Below are 25,434 nucleotides of genomic sequence, written 5' to 3' on the forward strand. Positions count from 1 at the left end.
CTGCTTTGGAGAGCTTTATAATAGAAGCAATAGATAAAAGAAAAGGTTCAAAACGATTAATGGTAAAAAATGAAATCCCCTATTTGAGAGATTGGATGAGAGCATTGTAGTTATCCGGCTCATAGTATTACCCGGCGATGGCACACCCACAGACCGTTCATAAACTGCCTAAATCTTAAATCTTAACAAGAGATGCCTGAAATTGACCGTTCATGTTGGTTTTGTTATGCGGCTTCATTTCATAAAGTGGTTCCCAACAATAAGTAAGACATTTGTATGTTAATTTCCCCATAAATTGCAAACACTGTCTCTGTGCTGCTATAAAAAAATTATATGAAAATAACATTATTTTTGTAGTTCCGGTTGGCACAAAAAACACTTAAAAAAAATATTGTGTGGCTGTTGTTGTTTAACTTCAGTCTTTCCGGTATCTTGGGAGTGAACAACTAAAGATTAAGTAGTGAGACCCATAAATAAATAGCAAAGTTCCAACTTTAATATTTAATACGGTGTGTAGGTTCTGACATTTGCTTAGGGAACTTTTTTGCATCCATATAATCCCACAGCCATTGCTTTACTTTATGATGAGAAAACTTGACCTACATATTGTTTCAACATTATTTTGCAGCTATTTTGGTAATGCACTAGTATGAGCAGAGCACAGGCAGGCGGTTAGACCTGCCTCAAACCTGACATTTTAACTAATGTTCTTCACAAAAGGTTAGAGTGACCTACATGCTCCATGTGGAGCTTTCTCGCTCGCTCGCTCGCTCGCTCGCTCTCTCGCTCTCTCTCCTTGCACCTTAATGAAATGTTGCCGTAAGTGTTAGAAAGCGCGAGAAGAGTTAATTATTCAGGATAGAAATTAAGTGGTTGATGATAAAGAGGATGGTAGCATCAACACCGATAACAATAGCATCAACCCGGGATTAAAATGAGCCATTCTTAAAGAGATCTTGGTAAAGCTCTTATCCAAAATAGACACCATCTACTTTTCATGCATACCCCAGGTCTTAATGTGGAAGATTTCGCAGTGCATTTTTTCTATATTGAGATACAGTGTATATAAAATATACAATAAAGTCAACACAGACATATATTTTACGAGGTGGCTAATTTCGTATCTAGACCATATGTTTTAACACGAGCTGCTTTTGTCCCAGTGACATTGGATTTAGGTTGGGTCTCATTATTGCTTTATGTTTTAATCATACAGTACCTACGCAGCAAGCAATAGCCATCATTTTACAGTCGAGGTTAACTGTAGATTCAAAATAGTCTGTCTATGTGTAACCCACTTTAAGCTGAATTTGGTAAAATGTCGTTTTTTGCTAAATATCTGGTGAGAAATATGATGTAAGTCCACAGTTATTATTACAAGGTGTTTAGTTGCATTTAATTTTTATTTATTTTTGGGATATGGTTAGACGTCTACATTTTCACTGACAGTCCAAATTTTGCCTTGTTATAGCCTAGACATCTGGGGTGTGTTTGGACGGCTATAAGGGATCTTAAAAATGCAAATATGTGCTTGCTGGCTGTCATATTAAAATATGACATGTATTTTAGATCCATGGGAGTAAAATACTATAGATAACATTTTAATAGCATGTTCAGCTTGATACCTCCTTATGACCTGACTTTTTGTTCGTGATATCAAACAGGGATGCGGTAGATCCGATAACCAAAATATATGTGAGTCATCAGCACCTGCTGAATGTCACCTAAATTCCATTTCCTCCCACTGATTTCAGATCTGTTGGCCACGGTAAGCGAGAAGACAGCGTGCTTGCTCTGTTGGGCCATATTTTTACGAGAAATAAGTTAATAATGTTCATCACCCCAAAACCCTCCCATCGCCTCCTGCAGTATGTTGGACACTGTTTCATGCTGGCATTGTTATTACCTATGCAGATCTTCGATAGCCTGGGCTTTGGATTAGTCCTACACTGACACAGCTTGACCTTGTTGGGTTGTGTGTGTATGCGTGCGTATGTGTGTCGTCTTGTAAAGTGTATGGCGGTGCATACCTAATTTTACATTTTGATGAGAAAGGAATTAACTGTGCAAAATTAAAATAACAAGTATTGCAAAATATGAGAATATTTTACATTTAGAATATTAGAATATTTACTAAATTAATAATCTGATAAATTGTATTGCATAAACGTTAAACCCACAAAACATTTAAACATCAATGAAAATGTAATTTTACCAACCACTCTTAGAAAGGATGTGTTCATTTTTATTGTTCATTCAAATTAGCGCCTCTACTGGCAGCAAGTCAAACTTAACACATATTTGGGTATGAAATTATATATTGGGGTATGATTTTGCTTTAATGACTTGCATTAGGTTGTGATTTTTAATTAAAACCACCAGTATTGAACACCAATCAGGCATTTGGGGCAAATAATGTACTCATTTATTTATTATATGATATAAAACATAGTATACAAACAGTTACAACTTTTTTCAAAAAGTACTTAAAATATTCCAAGTAGATACAAAAGTGATGACAATTTACCGTAAATATCAGATCCGGTGTATACTGATTCAAAAATAATACATCAACATTGAAAATACAACCCCAAAACAGAAAAAGTTGGGACACTGTAGAAATTGTGAGTAAAAAAGGAATGGAATAATTTACAAATCTCATAAACTTATATTTTATTCACAGTAGAATATAGATAACATATCAAATGTTGAAAGTAAGATATTTTGAAATGTCATGCCAAATATTGGCACATTTTGGATCTCATGAGAGCTACACATTCCAAAAAAAGTTGGGACAGGTAGCAATAAGAGGCCAGAAAATTTTAATGTACATATAAGGAACAGTTGAAAGACCAATTTGCAACTTATTAGGTCAATTGGCAACATGATTGGGTATAAAAAGAGCCTCTCAGAATGGCAGTGTCTCTCAGAGGTCAAGATGGGCAGAGAATCACCAATTCCCCCAATGCTGCAGCGAAAAATAGTTTTCTGAGTTTCTCAGAGAAAAATTGCAATGAGATTGAAGTTATCATCATCTACAGTGCATAATATCATTCAAAGATTCAGAGAATCTGGAGCAATCTCTGTGCATAAGGGTCAAGACCGGAAAACCATACCGGATGCCTGTGATCTTCGGGCTCTTAGATGGCACTGCATCACATACAGGAATGCTACTGTAATGGAAATCACAACATGGGCTCTGGAATACTTCCAGAAAACATTGTCAGTGAACACAATCCACCGTGTCATTCGCTGTTGCCAGCTAAAACTCTGTAGGTCAAAAAAGAAGCCATATCTAAGCATGACCCAGAAGCGCAGGTGTTTTCCCTGGGCAAGGCTCATTTAAAATGGACTTTGGCAAAGTGGAAAACTGTTCTGTGGTCCAACAAATCAAAATTTGAAGTTCTTTTTGAAAAACTGGGATGCCATTTCATCCGGACTAAAGAGGACAATGACAACCCAAGTTGTTATTAGCGCTCTTTTCAGAAACCTGCATCTCTGATGGTTTGGGGTTGCATGAGTGCGTGTGGCATGGGCAGCTTACACATCTGGAAAGGCATCATCAATGCTGAAAGGTTTATCCAAGTTCTAGATACATATGATCCCATTCAGACGTCATCTCTTTCAGGGAAGACCTTGCATTTTCCAACATGACAATGCCAGACCACATACTGCATCAATTACAACATCAAGACTGCATAGAAGAAGGATCTGAGTACTGAAATGGCCAACCTGCAGTCCAGATCTGTCACCCAAAGAAAAGATTTGGTGCATCATAAAGCGAAAGATGCGACAAAGAAGACCTAAGACAGTTGAGCAACTAGAAGCCTGTTTTAGACAAGAATGGGACAACATTCCTATTCCTAAACATTGGTCCTCCTCCAGCTGTTCCTTTATATGCACATTTAACTTTTCTGGCCTCTTATTGCTACCTGTCCCAACTTTTTTTGGAATGTGTAGCTCTCATGAAATCCAAAATGAGCCAATATTTGGCATGACATTTCAAAATATCTTACTTTCAACATTTGATATGTTATCTATATTCTACTGTGAATAAAATATAAGTTTATGAGATTTGTAAATTATTCCATTCCTTTTTTACTCACAATTTCTACAGTGTCCCAACTTTTTCTGTTTTGGGGTTGTATATAGCATTAGGTCTCGTATGTGTCTCGTGACCGATTGCATCACTACGTTAGCTGTGAATAATGTGAAGCACTATTGGTTAACGTAATAGTTGCATCATGATCTAATGTTCCAGTTTATGTTGAATGAGATCTGACTGTGTGCGTTGCATTCATGAATGGGCCAATGACGTGAAGTTAATTATTATTTTGTATACGTATGGATAAATTAAATGTAAAAGGGTTAAATTATCAAAATAAATTTGCAAATTACTTGCATACATTCTCTTTTTTGAAGACCAAGTCTAAAATTTCTGGTTTTATTTCATTTTGAAAGAATATTTGGAGGATAATTGCAAAAATGTCAGTGTGGTGTAACCGTCATGTGTCAATTGGTGTAACTAGTATTTTTTTTAAATTAAAATATAAATATATATTTATAAAAAATGTGGAATAAAATATGATCATCTAGTTTAGTGTAATATGATTTTTTTACATACATTTTTACATAATTTGTCAAAGATTATTTAGAAAACAGAGCTATTTTCAGCATATGTCAGGACAAATATTACAAAAACACATTCAAATGTACATTTAGAAATAACTATTAAAATGATATTTTTAAATGATTGTCATAAAATAATTTTTTTATGATTACGCTTACGTACATGCCATCAAGGTGGATAAAATATTTAATATTTCTCATTCTTTGCTGCAATTGGCGGTTACACCATTTGACATTTTCAGTTCCATTCCGTCTTAACTTTCATAAAAATGGTGCAAATGTAATTTGTATTGCATAAAATTAACATAAATACACTGTGCATTGAAATAAACCTGATGCATGCTTTTAAAACAAGTAAAAAAAATGAATTTCTCATCTTGCCAAACCGTTTTTGTCACTGACCCGAATATCTTCATATAAAGTGATCGTATGGCTTCAGTTCGCAAAGGTTGCAACACGAATTGCTTGTAATACTTTTCTACTTTAGTTTTTTTTTGGTAAATTTATGCAATAAATACCTGTGACTACTTGCATGTTGTGTTTTATATGGTTGAGAACTGGGTTGGTTAAGGGTGAGGGTAGGGTTAGATGCTCCAAAATATATTAAACCATTAATGTTTATAAATCTATTTTTACATTTACAAATGCAGAGAATGAAATGCACCTAATCTGACGAATAAGGCAAAAACCTTAAAAATGTAACTGGCCAGATGGCACATATCACGTACCTTGACATCGTAATATGGTGTTTGCACAAACAAGCTATTAGGTCTTTTATTTTAGAGGACAGTCTCAAATTAAAAAAATCAATCAATAAAAATGCAGAATTTGCAACTTTGCCTTCTCATATCAGAAAATATTCATCCAATGGTCTTTGTGTGTCACATTTGCCCATGCTATTAATTCCATACATATCTGGATTTACAGTAGGTGGAAACCCATGGATATTTTATTAAAGACTGTCTGTGCATGGAAAATGAGCCCTACCGTCATTACTTGCTACTGGCGCAGTCTTGCTTTTGAAATGCACCAGATAGGGTAATCTATGATTAACCAGGAAGAAGTTTCACTTTCCTCTGAACAGTTGTCACAGAGAAGTTTAATGAATTAGGTAATGTCTAAACCTGAGACACATCAGCCTGCATTGACATGGCAGCCGGTGGCATTGAATTTAATCCACGGCTTGACTTCAGCTTTTGGGCTAGTACTGTGTATTAAGAAAGGATTCAGACCCTGTTCACTTTTTTCAATTTGTTATGTTGTATAACTCTTTCCAATCAATCTAACCTCAGTGCCCCATAATGACAGAGTGAAAACAGAATTTTAGAAATATATGTAAATTTATTGAAAAGAAAAAAAATACTGACCAAACATTACTTTTGACAAAGCAGCTTTAAAAATTATTAGTAAAATATTAAAATATGAAGTCAATCATTCAGTTGTGCATAATAAACACAGAACGTATATGCAAATTTTATTTGATACATACTGTACTGTTTGCAGTATAGTGTTTTATAGCATGGTGTACAGTATGCAAAACAATGCAACACCAAGCAGGAATTTATAGTGTACTCTCCTAACTACTCTCAGTCGTGCAGCCATCTGCCCAACTGCATTGCCTGTAGTTGGCAGTACCCCACTGTGTTACATAATGTAAAGCTCTTTCATTTTTAAAGTATTTACATCACTAGATTATCAGAATATTGATGTTTTCTATATATGGTTGGGTAAGAAATAAATTGTTTTGAAGAATGTCCCGCAAAAATGCTGTAAACATATTGTGATATATCATACACTGATATAAGACGACGTGTCGCCCACTCCTAGGTTGTCCCAGACAAGCATCAAGCCCAGTAATCTAATCTGTTGCCAATCTGAATAGGAAAACTCAAACAAAACCTTCATCAGAATGCAAACAGAAGTCTAGATATGATTGCAGTAATGATAGCCTTAGTAAGCACCCGTCCAGATAACAAATCAAATCATGGCATCCTCTACAGCGCTGTCCCAAAACAGCTTGGCAATCATGTCGAGAGGAGCCCATTTTCTTGTTTGGAAACCGGTACTGACGGTGTCAGGATATTCCCAAACAACATCACTACTCATCAGTCTTGTTGCTTCATTCCTTACGGTTTCTCACAATCAGCACAAAATTGCTGTGTGTGTGCGTGTGTTTGAAGTGAGCTTCTTAGCTTTAATGTGTGTTTCTGTACCAAGACTTTGCAGTCGTTTAAATGTGCTGTTTAAAGTGTCATTTACATAACATATAAAGACAATTATCAGTTTTCATGGTGAAATCTGTAGTGCAATAGATTATAAGTGACCCTGAGTTTCAAAACCAGTCATAAGTTAAAAGGGTATATTTATGGCAATATAGCCAACAATACATTATATGAGTCAAAATTATAGATTTTTAAATTGCAAAAATAAGGATATTAAGGCAAGACCATGTTCAATAAAGATATTTTGTAAATGTTCATAAATATATAAAAAATCTATTTATCATCATTCATCAGTGTTGCTAGGACCTCATTAGGACAACTTTAAAGTCGCCATGAAAGAAAATGAAATATTTGATTTAATAATTTAATATTCAATAAAACAAAATTTGTTTTGGAATATTGTGGTATTTTTTTTTTACAAATGACTTATCTATGAGCTTTATTTTTTATTTTTTTATTCATGTGCCCTCATAATCTTTAATCAAAAACTCAAAACGATTTCTCTTTACTCATATGGTATGGCAGTAGGGTGGCCATTCCTGTCAGTTCCGCCGGACACGTCCCGAACATGTTTTCGGGTTCGTTCTCCGGAAGTCGCTTGCTCGACCGCATACGTCATCGAGGTTCTCACATTTCAGTTAAAAATACATTAGAAAATTAATATTTATTTATTTTAAGACATACAATCATTGTAGTTTCATTCTTACCTTGAAATGTTACGGTTGCTTTTCTGGAATTAAACCCGAAATATTAAACATTGATGACGTATGTGGTCGACTAACGCGACTTCCGGGGAACGAACCCGAAAACATGTTCGGGACGTGTCCGGCGGAACTGGCACGAATGGCCACCCTATATTGCAGGCAGGTGGGGTCCAGGAGAAGATCGCTGAGATTAGCAAATTAGCAACACAACACAACTTCCAATAAGATCTTGTTGGGCAAATTTAAATCCAGCCCTGCCTTATTTCATTTCATAAGCCAGTTTAACTCAGATGTATGTCCCCACGTGGAAACTAAGGCAATCGCTACTTCCGTTTCATGGAGAGTTTAAAGGCGATTTTCTCAATATATTTAGATTTGCAAATAGTTGTATTTTGGCCAAAGAGTGTCCTATCCTATAAGTATAGTAACAATACATAAACGGAAAACTTATTTATTAAGCTTTCAGATGATGTATAAAGGGTCATGCACATCGAAGCATTTAAACGCAGCTGAAAATGGCAGGCGGACGCCGACTGTAGGCGCTTGCCAGCTTTTCTTCAGCTGAGTGCTTTGTTTGCTGTGATACTTCTGCTTTGTTTATCAGTTATTGAACGATGCACCGGTTGGCTGTTAAGATATTTGTCCCAACCTTCCTCATCTTTGATTGGAGGGCCGAGTAGAAGTGACATTGACAAGCTGAGCTTTTACCTCAGCGCTCTCAGCGCTAAGCCGGAAAAACTGCTTAGTGCCGAAGCTCGGCACAGACAAAACCTGCTAGCTGCTGCCATTTTTCAAAAGCGATGCACTTACATTGGAAACAATTGAAAACATATGGCTGCCGCCGACGTGAATGCTATGATGTGCACCCTACCTAAATCTCAATTTAAAAAATGACCCTTATGGTTTTGTTGTGCACTGTCAGAAAAAAAAGGTACAAAACTGTACCTTTTTTGTCACTGGGGTGGTACCCTGAGGTACCGTTTTATACCTTTACAGGTACATAAACATAATATAATGTTGTACCTTTTAGGGTACATTACTGTTTCTTAAGGATCTATTTTGTACAGTTAACTGTTTTGTACCCCTAAAATTTTACTGGTACAAAATTGTTCCTTAAGGTTCACAATTGGTCCTTAGGGTACAATATTGTACCCCATAAGGTACAACATTTCAATGTGTTTTATACCCATAAAGGTACAAAAAGGTACCTGTTAGGGTACCACCCCAGCGACAGAAAAAGGAACAACTTTGTACCTTTTTTTCTGACAGTGTGCAGGGTCACAATAATGATACCAGATTGAAAAAAATTAATATTAACAATGGACTTTAGGTAGTGATAAATGTTATATTTAAGTAATGCCTTAAAATAAAATAAATTATACTACTTAAATTTAAGAAATTAAACAAAATGTTTTTATTGTTGACAAAAATCTTATTATAGTAAAAAGAACCAATATTAATATACATAATATATAAGTTATTGACAAGACAGTATAGACGGTTTCAGCAGTAACAACATAAACAAGCGGCTGTCACGGTCCGCACGTAACTTCCGGTAAACTCCGCCAAGAATAAATAACAACAAAGTGCTTTAAACGTAGTTTATTTATATAACAAGCAAAAAAACAACACATAGATTACCTAGGAAACCAAAACATTTGTTATAATCGACGAGGCATTTGTTCAAGAGATCAGTTTAGCAACTTGTCAGACCATTAAAAAAACGAAACCGGAAGTAAGGTTCGGATCCAGACGTGTATCACGTGCGTCCGATGAAACCGTCTATACATATGCAGTGGTATTATAGTGAGTAAATGTTGAAAAATATTTTGTTATGTGAACTAATCTATTTCTAGGTAGATGTTAATGGCAGTTGATTTTTAAGTATCCTGTAAAATGAGCAACATACATATTTAATCAAAATTTATATCATACCAGTCTAAGAAACAAAAATCGAATTACTTTCAGGTTAAAATTACATTTTGAATTCCAGACTTTTAATGTTGTCTCAGACAAATGTACTTAAATTTGATTTGAAAACATAATGAATATTCCTGGTCAAGAGCACTCAAAGTAAATTTACTGTGAAACTATTTCTCTTTATTTAGATGAGATATTATTGGAATTCAAGTCTCTGCACAGTATCTTTAAATTCAGACTCTTCCTTAGCAGGACTACTGTATGATCTGGTTGGGAAAGAGTCTCTTGGGTTTATAGAAATCATGAATGCTGACTTCTGTGGTCTGATAAGCAGGTTGTGGCAATCTATATTCTCTTTTTGCCTTCCCTCTCTGGATGTAGTGTGTTATAAGTAATCAGATAGAGAACTCCTCTAGCAGCTGGTGGTTGGTGGATCACAACAGACACAGATTTTATTAGAGAGGTGAAACGTCAGTCTGTGCAGCCTCCAAGGTGGCTCCCATTATCTTGCTGGCACATGAAAAGGTCAGTCATCTCCCTGACTGAGCTGCATTGTCTTTTGATCAGCTAATATTGTAAACACACTTTCCTGCATATATACTGTGTGGGTCATGGTTGGATTTGTTTGCTTCGGTGCTCATATTAGAGTTCTCTGCCCCTCTGGTGAACTCTCATTTCAATTCAGATTGTCATACCCATGTTTTTGCAAAAATATTTGAGTACTTTCAAAGTTTTGTTAATAAATGAAATAATTCAGCCATAACAAGACAGAGACATGAAACCTGCTAGTTTTAACAGAGGGTTTCTCTGGATAATACTGCAAACAGGTACTGTGATTAAAGAGCTTTATTAAATATGAGTTTAATCAAATTTTATGTTCCAGTGTTTATATTTATTTATATTTTTATGTTTTAAATAGGTTTTTACTTTTTAGTGTTTTGTTAATGATAAAATATTTTGTCACTTTTGTATAGATTTTATTGTTTTACTTTCATTTCAGACTCAGGTTTTAAAATCTACCCATTAAAAAATCTTTATACATTTACATAACTATCAATAGGAAACAGAGTAGTTTTTATTATGCATCATTTCTAGGCTGTAATAAATACTTTATTTATTAAATGTAGAATAAATACTTGGTAAAAGTTCTGGGACAAGAAAATATGTTTATATTTTGCCACTGTATTTTCCATTAAAAAAAAAAACTAAGTGATTGGAGATGTGAAAGATATTTGATGCGCTGCTTTGTGGACAGAATCCATTAAGTGCCACAATGATTTTTCAGCAAAGTCCTCAAAGTGCACGGAACATAACTTGGATGAACGACGGCATGTGTACACCGGATTTGAATTAGCATTCTGCAAGATAATTCATAATTAGGTATATTAGGAAATTGACTGAATGTTTGAGCCTTCCACCTTTATTCAGAATGCACAGCAATGAGTAAGAGGAGAGGAATAGTTTTGGATTGGGAAACTACTGTGGATCACATTCAAACTTGCGTCCCTTGTGAGTACTTGGACCTGAATACAACTCGAATGTTGCAGTCCAATGTGATCTCATAAAAATATTTTTTCTGTAAAGTTTTTTTGTATATTTACTTACGTTTCATACACACTGAAACATAAAATATCGACGTATTGACAGAACTAATATGTTAAGTACTTGCGTAAGGGCGATTTATAGTCGTGCGTAGGTTCTACGCCGTAGCCTGTGCGTAGCTCTGCGTAGCCTGACGCGCACCTCGCAAAACTTTTAACAGCGCGTCTGATCTACGCGGACCGCAAGCGCTGTGATTGGTCCACCAGAACCCCTCCCGTCAGGTAAAAAAACTGCGTCATAGGTATTTCCGTTTGTGACGGTGAAAACAAAGAAGAGCCAAGTTCAGGAGTGATTTAACTCAAACTGCATCAAAAGTCGATGTTTATTTACTTTAATCATTGCTGGTCTTCTCAAATTATTCTTCTAAAAAAAAGTTGCTGTTTCTTCTTCGTTTGTGGGTTAACTTGCCAAGCTTCTTCTTCTCTGACGATTGCGCTGCTACTGTGGTTACACGCGTGGATACTGCCCACCAGCGGTTGCGCGTGTGTTTGCACGTCGATGCGGACGACTACGCAAAAGTATAAATGAAAACCGATGCGGAACCTACGCCGTCGCTGCTACGCCGTAGGACCTACGCATGACTATTACGAGCCCTTCAACTGCTATTCCTATTCATAAATCATGGGCATTGACATTTCTTACTCATATTAATTACATGCTTTCAGTCGTATTTTCTGACTTATTTGTTTAAGAAAGTTTACTTATTTACCTAATGAAATGTTCATGCCTTTCAGAGAATTACAAAATATTTAACTCTTTTTCCACCAATGACGAGTTACCTTGTAAATTAAGAGAAAACATTTGCCTAAAAAAATGTGTTCTTGATTAGTTTTTACGGTAATCTGTAATACCGCGATTATCCATTAGCGAACCATGGCGCTCTTACCAAATGTTACCAAATTTTACACTCAAAATTTGGTATTTTTGAAAAAAAAAAAACAGTTTATCAACAAAGAAAAAATAAAGATGGGATGAAACTTTTTTCCAATATACCCAACACTGGTTATGTTTATTAGCCTGGGTGCCAGCCAATCTTAGCCCCCCCACCATATTTTGAGGACGGGAAGATCGGTCTGGGATTTCTCCGTTGAGGATCTACTATGCGAGTCCCAAAGTTGGTCGACCAATTAAATTGTCAGGGCGGGCTTTATACGATGATGGACAGATGATCAACAGTAACGTAACCAACCACGTCACCAAAGAGCGCGTGTGTTGAATCTATTTCCAACGAAATGGCTGCCGCTGTAGAATCAAGATGTGTGGATTCTGACATTGAGTCTGTTCTAAAAGATATCGACAGAGCATTGATTTTAAAAGAGGAACAGAGAAACACGTTCAATGCATTTGTTGATCGGAAAGATGTTTTTGCCGTCCATCCTACTGGATTCGGCAAAAGTTGATCGCACTTATGGAGTACCAAGTTAAAGAAGCAACTGAAATGGGTATCACGGCGATGCAACTCGGCGTGCACCGCGAGATGGATATTATTAGCGGTCGTTGCCAGCTTCTTTTCGGAACCCCGGAATCGTGGCTGCTGAATAAGTGGAGGGACGTCATGCTAGGCTCCGATATTTTTCAAGCAAACGTAACAGGTATCGTCGTGGATGAAGTTCACCTAATGTACAAATGAAGTGACTTAGTAAAAACTTAATGTTGTGATATAAATGAAATGTTGTAAACATAGTAGGTGTTGATGTACATTCGCTAACTCAGACTTAGTATAATCACAATGTTAGTGTAGTGTCATTGTAGCTAAATAACTAGCAGTTCGGTCAGGCTGCAAAAGACGTCATTTCAACATACGTCACATACTCCGTTGCTCTGATTGGTCATAGGTCTATCCAATTGAGTAAAGAGGCATTTTTCGGTTGAGACACGCCTCATAATCATAGCCCAATGGAGCGGTATCAGACTCAAATTCTGACTAGAATTGAGTATGACAACGTCAGGCTATATGTTTATATATTTTTAGAAGAAAATTTTCGTGGAAGGCTTTTGTAAAATTTTTGAAAATCACAAAAAATGCTGACAAGACTACATTTAAAAACTTTATAAACAACATTTCTGTAGTCATTTAACCATTTTGTAATATTTAGTTTGTTAGTTTTCTCCTATGCAGTTTTCTTTGCAACAATAATTACACCAAAGCAACACAAATTCACAAAAGTTGTTCATCCACATCTTTAAACTGATACAGTTTTGAGGACCAGATCCAAATTCAGTCATTTATCCAGCGATCTTCATCCCAGTTCTCAGCAGTGACCATAAAGGTCAAATCTTGAATTTATTATGAATTTGAACTCAAATATTGCACCACAAGAAGCTTTACGACACATTGCTTTACAGAAGTGACATCAAATGCTCATTGGTTCTTGCGTGCTGCGTAACAGATTTGCAACATTGACGTCTTTCAGTGGATGAACTTTAAAAAATTTGAAATGTGAGCCTTGACAGAAAAATTTTCATGGATTAATAACTTTTATACTTCTCTGTACTTCATATACTCCAGAGACAACTGCGGCTGCAGCACGTTTATCATGTATTGTGCAAAGACATTTTTTTTAGAAGTGGAGGTTTTTGCGTGTTTGTACTTGTATGCGCTTGTAGACAGTTATTAGAGTGACATTTGTAAAAATAAGGCGTTTTAATTACTGACTAATTAACCTTTTCATTTCCATTAAAGTGAAATTACTGAACTTAAACACAAATGATAATACACAAATGCTGTAGAATTTCTTTGTTTGTTCTTAATGAAGTGGCTAAATCTACCTGCTGATGTTTTCAATGAAGAGTCCTTGTGTGTGTTTGTGTAATTTTGACCATTCGGGTGGGTGCAATGCGTCCTACGTTATAATTAAGCAATCCACTTCAGAGACAAAGGTTTGTTCATTAATCACTTTGAAACTTCGACTTTGAAATTTCGGTAGGCAATCAGAGAGTTGAGAGAGAGATAGGCCTACTGTCCATCCATATCTCCTGCTGCAGATTGTGCTACACCGAGTGATAGGGAAAGCGGGTGGCTGATTGAGAATTCATTTAATGTCAGTCATAGTTAAACTTGATGACTTTGGCCACGGTTGCACTAAGTGAAGACTGGGTAAAGGTAGTGTGTGTGTGTGTGTGTGTGTGTGTGTGTGTGTGTGTGTGTGTGTTTATTTGGGGATGATGCCATGAGAAGAACTGCGTGCCGTGGTCAGAATTAGCATTTATATAAAGGAATTACACACTGAAATTGCATTACTAGACCCTTTTCATCCATTAAATATTTTGTGGGTTTCTACTTCTAATAGAGTTCAGTGTTTTTGTGCTGCTCTGATCGGCAGAAAATAGTTTTTTAGAGAGATAGTTTGCTTATTGAGGTCGTTTAGATGATGGCATTTAGAAAGCATCTGTTTGTCTTTTAACTAAATTGAATATAAAGAAATATCAGAACGAACGACTCTTTAATGCATCTTTAGATTTTTCGGCTTATTAAAGTATACTGTAAGTGACACATATTTAGGACTTGAACTTACTTGCCACAGGTTTCAAAGAATCTTTATAAAAATATTATATACTATATTTAAAGGTGACATAGAATGATTGAACGGGGAATTTATCCTTGTTCTGTGATGTGACATGTAGACAAATTTTTTTTTGTTTGGGTCTGTAATGCCTTAGAAGCTTCCTAAAAACCTCTCTCAGATAGCTCTATTAGGGTGGGGGATTTTAAACAAGTGGTTTTGCACCTATTTGGCTCTCCCTACTGGCTTAACTTGCAATCTCATTACTGATTGGCTGACTTTGCTGCCACTCAAAAAATGTAGCCAATTATTTTAAAGTGGAGGGGCAGTGAGATGCCTGTGATGTCATAAGCATCAGTTTTTCAGATTGGGCCGTTTTCTGGCTGACATTTCTAAAAGAGGAATTTCTATGAGACTGAGATGTTTAGCATGTCTAGCACTTTTTGTATGTTCGTGAATGCGGGTAGACTACCATTATTCAACAAAGACGAGGTAAAAAAATGTTATTCTCTGTCCCCTTTAAATTACTATATTTTTATTAAAGACACCTGAGTACAGTGTATGGCACTATTAAGATAAATATGTCCCTATAAGTGATACAGGGAACCTTTATGAAACTTAAGCATGGTTTTATTAAAGTAAAGGTGTAGTAGCCATGGTTGTTTGGAGCATTGATTATTATTTGTAAAACCCTGGTTTTACCACAAAAATCATGATAAATGATTATTATTAGGGGTGTAATAATACATCGATATGGATCGATGCATCGATTTTATTTCTAACAATCAGATGCATCGATGTCACATGTAAATAATCTATTTGAGGTACCTTTATTTTGACACTCTCCATGTCCTCGTTCCTAGACTTAACATCCATCTACGCCTTTTTGCCAAACGCACATTTTTGTTTTATTTTCATCAGCAACAAAGCAGTTATAGCAGTAAAAACTCAGCGAAAGAGATAGAAGACGAGCGTGATGTCGGAGCCGATGGTGTAGTGGACAGTGCTCCGACATATGGTGCAGACACACTTCCGGCGACCCGAGTTCGAATCCCGGCTCGAGGTCCTTTGCCGATTCCATACCCCTCTCTTCACCCTGTACTTTCCTGTCGCCTCTCAATCACTTACTGTCTATCAATAAAGGCAAAATGGGCCAAAAAAATAATATAAAAATAAAAATAAAAAAAATAAAAAAGAAGACGAGTGTGATATTGTCAATGAAAAACGCAGTGTCCTCTCTCCTGAACATGTTTAAAAGAGACCACTGCAGCACTTGTTTGACTGTTAGATCTGATGTTGTGTGACAGATCAAATGCTTAAAATATGCTTATTTTCCAGCCCCCCTACATTACACAGCAGCTGAAAATAGTCCACTGCTATTGAAAGTTACCAAGGGGACTATTTTCGGCTGCTGTGTAATATCATTGCGCCTGCTGCAGCCATGTTACATCAGCAAAGTCCTTAATTATTACATCGGAATGAGAGTATAGTTCCTAGCCATATCTGCCTAGAAAATCACAACTTTAAATTTTCCATCGGTCTTAGTACACGATAGGGTTGTGCCGATAGACGATAGTATCGTGTATCAATGATCTTCAGAAATATCACCAATGGCAGGCTTTCATGGCGATAGTCATGATGATAGTTGGCGAATGGTTATTATTATTATTATTATCATAGTTTTACATTAACATGCACATTGCATGCTTTTCCTCGCATGAGGGTTTGTGGGGTTCACTTTACGCAGAGAGCTTGTAGAGAGAGGATTCCTTCTTGCACGCACCTGTACTTAATGCGGGCATCTTGGACTCCTTCCAGCACCTAAATCCAGCGCGTCATGATCAACTGCACTTCTCTCTGTCTCACGTGCACGCGCTCTCGCATGTGTCCGAAGTCTAAACATAAACTAAAGTAGTAATCCTAAAACTACCTTAGTGATTGTGACTATTGCACATTTTAGCCCAAAATACTGCCATCATAAGCTTGATTTTATGTGACATTTTAATGGGACCCATTATTCATTTTGCTTTATTAAAAAAATGATGTTGTAAATGTTGCAATTGGGACAAAGATTGTGCCATTTTCAAAGAGTTTAATTAAATATTCATATTACTGTATATATTTTGATTGCATTTGCAAGTAGAAATGTAACTGCTTAACTAGGCATGTAATATAAAAATATAAATAAATTAATCGAATCTGATCCAATCGCATTGAAGAAGTGTTTGATGTATCGGCAAAAATTGTATCGCTGGCATAGAAAATCCATTTTGTATCGAATCGTAATGAACTGTCCGATTTACACCCCTAGTATAACTATGAGTAATTTATTGTAACATACAGCATAAAGTTAAAACAACTTGGTCAATTCAAGCTACTATTTTAAGTTTTGACTTACCAGTGAATTTGTTTAACTTAATTCGTTAAGTTGAAGTAACATAAAATATATGTTATTTTTATGGTGTATGGTTTAACTATAGTAGTCATAATTGTTTGGTTGCTTTTATGTGTAAAATCCTGGGTTATTTTCAACCCAGCATTGGGTGATAAAGGGACAAACCCAGCTGCTGGGTTAAATTAACCCAGAAAGTGTTTATTTTCAACCCAACAATGCATAGTTAAAACGACCCAACATTTTGGGTTGAAACAACACAGCATCGGTTAAGTTACCACCTAATAGATTTGTCCCTTTTTCCAACACTGGATTGAAAATAACCTTGCATTTTTTAGACTGCATTAAGGTAAGGCTACCACAGTATTGTAAATGTGAGAAACAGGAGACTTCAGCAAAAGTCTCAATTTGCTCTTCATTTCCATCTCATTACTATCTAAGAGAAACAATGGAGATACAAGATCTCATTTGTGTTTGTTCTTTCCTTTGGGAAATTGCGGTGTGTTTCGTAATGTGTTTATCATGCATACTCGCATCTGTTGTCAAGTTTAAATGCCATGTGATTAGACTGTGTTCTCATTTGGTCTGTGAGGCACAAAATTACGGGTAAATAAAATATGTTCTAGGTCATGTATATTTATCAACACTTAGTTGCTATCTAGGGCTCAACCTAAAGTCTGTTAAGTATAACAGATGGGTTTTTTTAGACTATGAAAGTTCACTTCATCAAATGAAGTGTAAGTTGAAGGTCAAGAGGCATTCAACTAGGCCTCATAGTGTCAAAACAATTTATTTGAAATGTTGTCTTGCTGGCTTTGGTTGACCTAAATAAATTTGAATTCCTCAAGAATCAATAAAAACAGATTGGATTATAGATAGCGTATGCTTTAGCAAAGCATAAATAAAAAATGAACAGTATAAAATTGGCTTATACATGTCACAGGGCGCATCTCTGAATAAGCAGCCTTATCACAAGAGTCGAAGAAACAAGATTTATGGATCGTTCAAATGCACAAAACCACACTGAAAAAAAAAATCCTTTCAATTTACGTAATTTTAATGTGTACATCGGTCCCACATAATCCGATTGTGTAAAACCAACATAATTTTCCTCATTTAATTTTTATGTGTCAGACCAAAACATTTTAATTGTTTTAAGTGGTCTAATATAAATATGTTGACTCAAAGTGCTATTTCTCTTTACTATAACACATTTATTTTGTAATGTTTAAGTAATTTTATTATGTAAGGGGACTAGATTTTCATCTGTAATTCCAACATGCTTTTTTAATGCTTATATTATGGGATTATGTAACTCTAAAGCAATTTCATTATGTCTCTGGCACCAGAATAATCACCCATAATTATCCAAATGTTATTTATTTCTTTTTTAAATACAAAATACATTTGCATTGGCATAAAAAGCAAAGAGTTTTGAACAAATGTTTAGTGATATTGAGGCAAACAACTGCTTTCAGATCATCAATTCATTTAAATCACTACACATTAATTCAACAACAGTCAATAACTATTACAACAATCAGCACATGCAGTACATACAAAGGGGCAATTTCCCAAACAGGTTGTAGATTAATCCATGACTAGGCCCTAGTTATATTAGGATATTTTTTACAAAAAAAGTTTACAAACAAACCTACCTTACAAAAACAACACTGGAGTACATCTTGAGACAAAACAATGGCACTGATATACAGTATGGCATTGCAAAAGTCTGGGACTAGGAAAAGCCCCATCTGTAAAACTGACCCAAATGTTTAAAATAGTTACTATCACAGTAGATTTAGAAGTGCTAAAGCACAAACACTGCATTCCAAAGAGACATGCAAAACAGTAAGTACTATTATTTTTTAAATGGATTTACAAACTGGAAAATATCAATCCTTCAGAAAGTCAGAGCTACAGCATTTGTATAAACTGATAATCAAAGATTCAACAAAAACAAAATACAACAACCATTTCCAAAATCAACTCTGAGCAGCAAACTGTTAATGTTTTAATAAGAGAAAACACTTAAAACAGATAAATAAAAAGAACATAAATGAGCAGCACAGTCTTTCTGATCCTTTCACTGAAAGAAACAGTTCGTTAAAGTTACGCTCAATGCAGTTCCATTAAAATCTTTTGGATTTCCTCAAAAATAAAGCGGAGATCAGGATAGCTCAGGTTTAAGGCATACATCAGCTCAAACAACATGGCACGATGTTGCAACACCTTCATGGCTTCCAGGACTATACAAAGATCCTCTTCTTCATCACAAGAAGCATGTTGTTTGAGAGCACAAATCCCAACAGTGGTGTCTTCAAATGACCACACTGATGCTGACTTCATCCATGCCCTGTACAAAACAGACAAATGTAGTTAAAGAAACAGAAAAAAAGTTACTGTTACAATAAAAGTGTCATTGGAAATTAGTACAATGCAAACAAATATAAATGTAAGTATACAGACCCATGTGCATTGCCACAGCATGTTACAATTAGTTACAAATACATGGGTTACAAAGCAAGGCAGCTGCACTGTCCACTGCTCTGGGTGTGTGTGTGTGTGTTCACTACACTGAGATGAGTTAAATAAAGAGGCCACATTTCGAGTGTGTGCTACCATACCTGACAATCACAGCAAAAGTGAATTATCTAATTTTCTCACTCTCATGTTGTTACAGACCTGTATAAATGTCTTTGTTCTGATGAACACGAAGGAAGACATTTATTTTGAGGAATGTTTGCAACCAAACTGTTCATGAGCCCCATTCACTTCCATAGTATTATATTTCCCCACTATGGAAGTGAATGGGGCTTATGATTGGTTTGGGTACAAACATTCCTCAAAATATCTTCCTTAGTGTTCATCAGAACAAAGACATTTATAAAGGTTTGTAACAACATGATAGGGAGTAAGTGATGAGAATTTTTATTTTTGGGTGAACTACCCCTTTAAATCTTCCCAGGTGTTTTAATGACCCTTGTGCCAAAAGATGTTGTAACTAAAACATACTAAATGTTCTGTACTTCCAACAATGTTTACACATTTTAATGTCTATGAATCTATATTACTTACTTCTGTCATTTGATCATTCATTGTTTGAAGTCTTTTTGCTAGCTGTCCTCCTTTCTGATAGAAGAGTTTCGTCAGGTTTTTGGATTGGAGGTCCAGGTGACACGCAGGAACATAAGACAGTAGTGATTCTTTTAAATTCAGCATTTATCTGAAAACAAATTAACCAACCATTGTATATTTGAGTACTGCGAGTCAAAGAATAATACATGTATATTAGTTACAAAAATAAGATTTAGCTCCTAACAGCAGTAAAACAGTGATAGGAATTACTTACCAATGCTTTTGAGTGTGTAGCGTATGAAAGGATGATGGACCTATAAGAGGAAATATTCAGAGGTGAAATCAACACACAACCTCAAATGATTAAGGTCACACATACACAGAGCAATAATGAAATAAGTATTATATCTGTCATAGGACGCAATTTTGGACAAAATTAGATCTTAAAACAACAAGGTTCTCTTCTGGAAACGTCAGCTTTAAGGTGTGGCACTTCAAAGCGATTTATTTCAGTTAATATACCAGACGTCACGCGAGGCATTTAAAAAAAGCTTTTTCTAATTGAATCAAGTGTTGCTCGTGGCGTAGTGAAGTCACGAATAACTGACGCGGGTCTGTTCATCTGATTAAGCAGACAGTTTGTTTCATACAATGTCATTATTAAATGTAGTCAATTGATATCATCTGGTAAATTACTTACATGGATAACGTTACTCTGGACAGAATAACGTTTGGTTAGCGTTGTATTTGTCCTGAACCATTTCCATAGAACAACTGAGTAAAAATTGCCTCAAAAGTCAACTCAAATCTGTCAGTTTTCAACTCGGATAAAACTACCAAACGTGAAATAACGTTATACAGCTGACATTTTTAAAATGCTGTTTTTCTTTATGAGCCTTACACTTACTGACTGACTGACTGTAACGTTAACTTACTCCACCAACATCCTCCAAACTCATTTTTACTACAAGTCATTGCAATGGCTACATATTGTAAAAAAAACTGTCTATCTAGTGAAGATGTATCACGTATAAAGTGAACATAAATAAATAATAGAACTTACTTTAATAACGTGGTGTCCGTCTGAGAGAGTTCTTCTGACTGACTGCTGCTGACGTCTTCATTTTGGCGCCCAAAACAAACGATGTTTATTCTTCTTTTATGGCGATTGACGTCCTTTTCATTGAGCGTTACTGCCACCTTCTGCTCAGGAGGTGCCGTTTTGTGTGCAAACTCAATTTTATTGCTTTAAGTATTCAATTCAATCAATTTTAATCAATGTGAGAATAATGTGTTCATTTTACATTCAAACAAAATATTTTCATCCTAATCAATTAAATTATGTTTACACAAGGAATATAAATATTTTGTGTTGCATATACATGTTTATTTTATTTAAATTCAAAGACCCACCAAGTCCATTTTTTTCAGTGCACGTGTGCGGCGTTGTCATTATTTCTGGGTTTCCCGTTTCCATCATTGTGGCTAATGTGTTTGCTTAGTTGTGTGTTGTTAGTTTTATTGTGTTACTTTCTGGCATGACATTCGTCAGGTATTTGGTATCAGGCGCACCAGGCACACATACAGGAATGCACCCAGATCAATTATGTTGAGTGCCAAATTAAGCATTGTTATTTTTTTTGCCTTGCACTACATCAGCGTAGTAAACAAATTAATCTCACCCATGGATATGAATCCCACTGGAAAGCGACAGCAATACACATACATCAACCAATGAATATTGGCTGCCTGCAGTAAGATATGGAGTAACCCTTCTACAAATTAATCCACCTAACCTTAATAGTATGTTAGGCCATACGTTTTAAAGTCTGCTTGGCTCAACACAGCAGGTGGGTGAGTAGAGTTTCTTTTTGAAAGCCAGGCTTCGAGGTACCATTAAAGTATTAATATAAGATAATTAACTATGGCACTGATCCAGATGCACTTTTAAACCTCTGGAAAATATCCATCATAAAATGTTAAACTACATTAGAAGAGTTGTCTAACATTCTTTAATATATGACGTTTTATTATGCAGAGAAATCAGAGACATTAAACAGCTGTGGAAGGTCCCATTGAGAAAGGTCTATTCAAACCCTTATTCAATTATGAACCACTGGGTTATTGATCAGACAAGATTATGATTACCCACACAGCAAGATTGAGGGTGCTTGAGGCATTTTGTGTGAATACAAGACTTGTGACAGTATAAGATATTAAACGCAAATGGGTGATTTTCACGAATCAAAGACTTAAAAGGTGTCCAGCATCAGAATTTTTAAAAAGCCCTTGAAGCCCAATTTTTTTTGCACATTTAGGGCCCTATTTTACCGATCTAAGCGCATTGTCTAAAGCAGTGGTTTTCAATCTTGTCCTAGGGGACCCACAGCTCTGCACATTTTGTATGTCTCCCTTAACTGACACACCCAGTTCTGTTCATGGATCTCTCCCTTAATGAGCTGATGATCTGAATCAGGTGTGTTAGATAAGGGAGACATGCAAAATGTGCAGGGCAGTGGGTCCCCTAGGACAAGATTGAAAACCACTGGTCTAAAGCACACAGTGCAACGTCTAAATGGGCGTGTCCGAACCCACTTTTGCTAATTTAACGACGGGAAAAATGGTTTGTGCGCCGAGCGCATGGTCGAAAAGGGTTGGTCCTTTTTTTAATGAGTAATGGGAGTATTTTGGGCGTAAAGTGCAATAAACCAATGAGAGTCTCAGCTCCCATCCCCTTTAAAAGCCAGTTGCACGGACGCTATGTCTAATCCCTATTTAGATGACGGACTTTGTAAACTGAAAAACTAAGTGGAGGAAGAAGATCCCCAGTTTAAGATTAATGTTAAATAATTGTGTTGTTTTTCACTTGTATTGAAATTTTTATTTTTTTTATTAAAACCTTTAAAACCCGTTTTCTTTTAGTCATGGAAGTAAAAAAGCAGGCTTTGAATTGCTTTAAATGTATGGCTATCCAATATCATAAAAAAAAAAATTTACAAGTATGTAAGAAAAGGTTTGTACTGTAAAAATACTTTATTTGTAACAAACAGGAGATAAAGAATTTACAAACGGCTCTCCGCAAGGTTCAGCACTTGGACAGCGTCAGTTTTTTTAAGCATTACTTAAAAATGTTTCTCATCTCACCATATCCACAGGTCATCATATACAATAAATCCGTGAGTTAGCATTTAAAAAAAAAAAAAATTTAAAACAGATGCATTTGTTTAAAGCAAAGCATTTATTTACTTACCAGGCTACAGGTGAAGCAGCTCTTTGTGCCTTCTAACGTCTCATAATTAGTCCTCATTTTAAGTCCAAGAGACTCAATAATAATCTTTTACATTCAATCCTTTAATCTTTCATGTTTCATGTGCTGCTGCGCATTCATGTATGTGTTAAGCAAACCCGCGTTGTCGTCCCGTTTAGGTGCATATTACTAATGCACTCTTTAAATAACAAAAAAACATATTGCGCTCTATTTTAGTTGCCTCAAAATAGCAACGCGCCAACAATGCGCCTAAACACCCCGTGTTCAGACCAGAACGCCCATGGGCGCAAAAGGGGGGCGCAAATGCATTTGCTATTTAAACAACATGACGCTAAACGTGAAAATGATAATTGCGCAGGGTGGAAACTAGCAAAAGACACTTGCGTTGCGCATTGCGCTGCATTGCGCCGAGTGTAAGATAGAGCCCATAAGATTAAGGTCTGAACTTACTACAACCATTACTTTTAGAGGATTTAAAAAATATTTCCTATAGAATTAATTAAATTTTTTAGATAATCATTATCAAAAATGATCATTACCGCAACATGATATTACATTAAATATATGCATTTACAAACTCATGTTTCGGTAATGAGAACTAAAAAGTTGTCTAGGTACTATGACAATCAAAATTTCAACTTTTATTTGGAGAGAAAAAAATAAGAACTGCTTACCTGGTAGCCATCTTGAGTGTCACAGTCAATTATGTCCCTTCCAACAATTTGTTAGTTCCTTGAGGGCTTAAACAATGATTGAAAATTGTTGCGGAGGATGAGAAAATTGGTCTTGGACACATTTATATACCTTATTATTGTCTCTACATTTGCCAATGATCACCAAATACCACATGTTTCTTTACTGTAAATGTTTATAGTATAACATGCACTGAAGCTTTTTATTCTTTCGATTTTTTAATAATAAATATTTCCATGTAAAAGAACCCGAATCCAGTCATGGACACGTTGCGGTGATGAAAATTTTCCCCTTAAATGTGAAAAAAAATTGGTTTGTATGATGTCATCTAAAATCATGTACAAAATAGTAAATGAAGAGATGTTTGTAACTGTATACATCTTATTTTGATACTCTTACTTTGCATTTACTTTCAATCACAATGTTTCATGACACTTCATAAGTCAAATTTCTCAAGAATCACCCACATGTCCAGTGTAATGCAATGAAATAAGTGTGTGTGTTGTATTTTATTTATTTTTAACGGTGTGCAAAGTCTTTTACATTCTCTCTTTTCTCTTGACCTTGGAGTACTATCTGGGGAATGTGAGTGTTTAATGTGTGAAAGTTGCTTGAAGGGATGTTTCAGAGAGAAGTCACCTCTTTATTTCTTTAAACGGTACGCAAGGGGCAAACGAATGGACACTGAAATGAGTGTGGCTCTGAAATCTAAAGGCTTTTCCATGGTTTTTATGGCTAATTGGTTTCATTTTGTTTCCCTTACTTTTTTATTGTCTGACAAACATCCAAATTGCTTATGGATGTCTACGGGAATGTTTTTAAAATTGTATGCAAACTGTTTACTTTTCCTAGTGCCTTTGGCATTATTGGCATTGCTAGTAATACCCTGTCAGATGTCTGCTATATTGTAGGATATCTGTATTATACATTCAAAGGATAAATTTTTACTTAAAGCAATAGTTTGCATATTAAAAATACAAATATTTGTGAAACACAAAGATAGCAGGGAGTGGCAAATGCTGAGGTAGCGTAGGTGATGTCTCGACCGTGATAAATAAAATTTTACCCAATTAAATATTGCACTGTACAGTACCTGTACTAAGAGGCAGTATGTGTCGAAGTGATTGAGATCACTAGGTCCATGTGAAAGATGGCGTGTTCAATAGAGCAACTTGTGATAGAAGCTATTTTTGAATCTTCTTGTTTGGGAATACAGTGTTGCGTATCGTTTCCCAGAGGGCAGGAGGGTGAAAATGTTGTGACCTGGATGTGAAGGGTCTCTGATGATGGTTTTAGCCTTCAGGGTGTAACATGATCTGTAAATGTCCTCTAGACTAGGAAGCTAGGAGCCAGGAATGCTCTCTGCTGTTTTAATGATGCTCTGGAGAGACTTTCTGCCGGATTACTACACTGCAATGCGATG

General features: G+C 35.8%; 1 protein-coding gene and 1 long non-coding RNA gene across 3 annotated transcripts in view; one reads left to right on the forward strand and one right to left on the reverse strand.

The window, feature by feature from the left end:
• dok6 (docking protein 6) overlaps positions 1–25,434 on the forward strand; it is a 90,475-nt gene that overhangs the window by 18,678 nt on the left and 46,363 nt on the right. The gene's annotated exons all lie outside the window — the stretch shown is intronic.
• On the reverse strand, positions 18,148–21,161 carry LOC135785592 (uncharacterized). 2 transcript variants are annotated; one of them, XR_012335720.1, is made up of 4 exons: positions 21,114–21,161; positions 20,325–20,364; positions 20,051–20,198; positions 18,148–19,328 (listed from the first exon to the last, which is right to left on the reverse strand). It is a non-coding gene; the product is annotated as an uncharacterized lncRNA (long non-coding RNA). The 2 variants fall into 2 exon arrangements; XR_010546665.2 differs by lacking the exon at positions 21,114–21,161 and having other exon boundaries at positions 20,325–20,479.

Source organism: Paramisgurnus dabryanus, chromosome 22 (genome assembly GCF_030506205.2).
Source record: "Paramisgurnus dabryanus chromosome 22, PD_genome_1.1, whole genome shotgun sequence".
In the NCBI taxonomy this organism is placed as follows: domain Eukaryota; kingdom Metazoa; phylum Chordata; class Actinopteri; order Cypriniformes; family Cobitidae; genus Paramisgurnus; species Paramisgurnus dabryanus.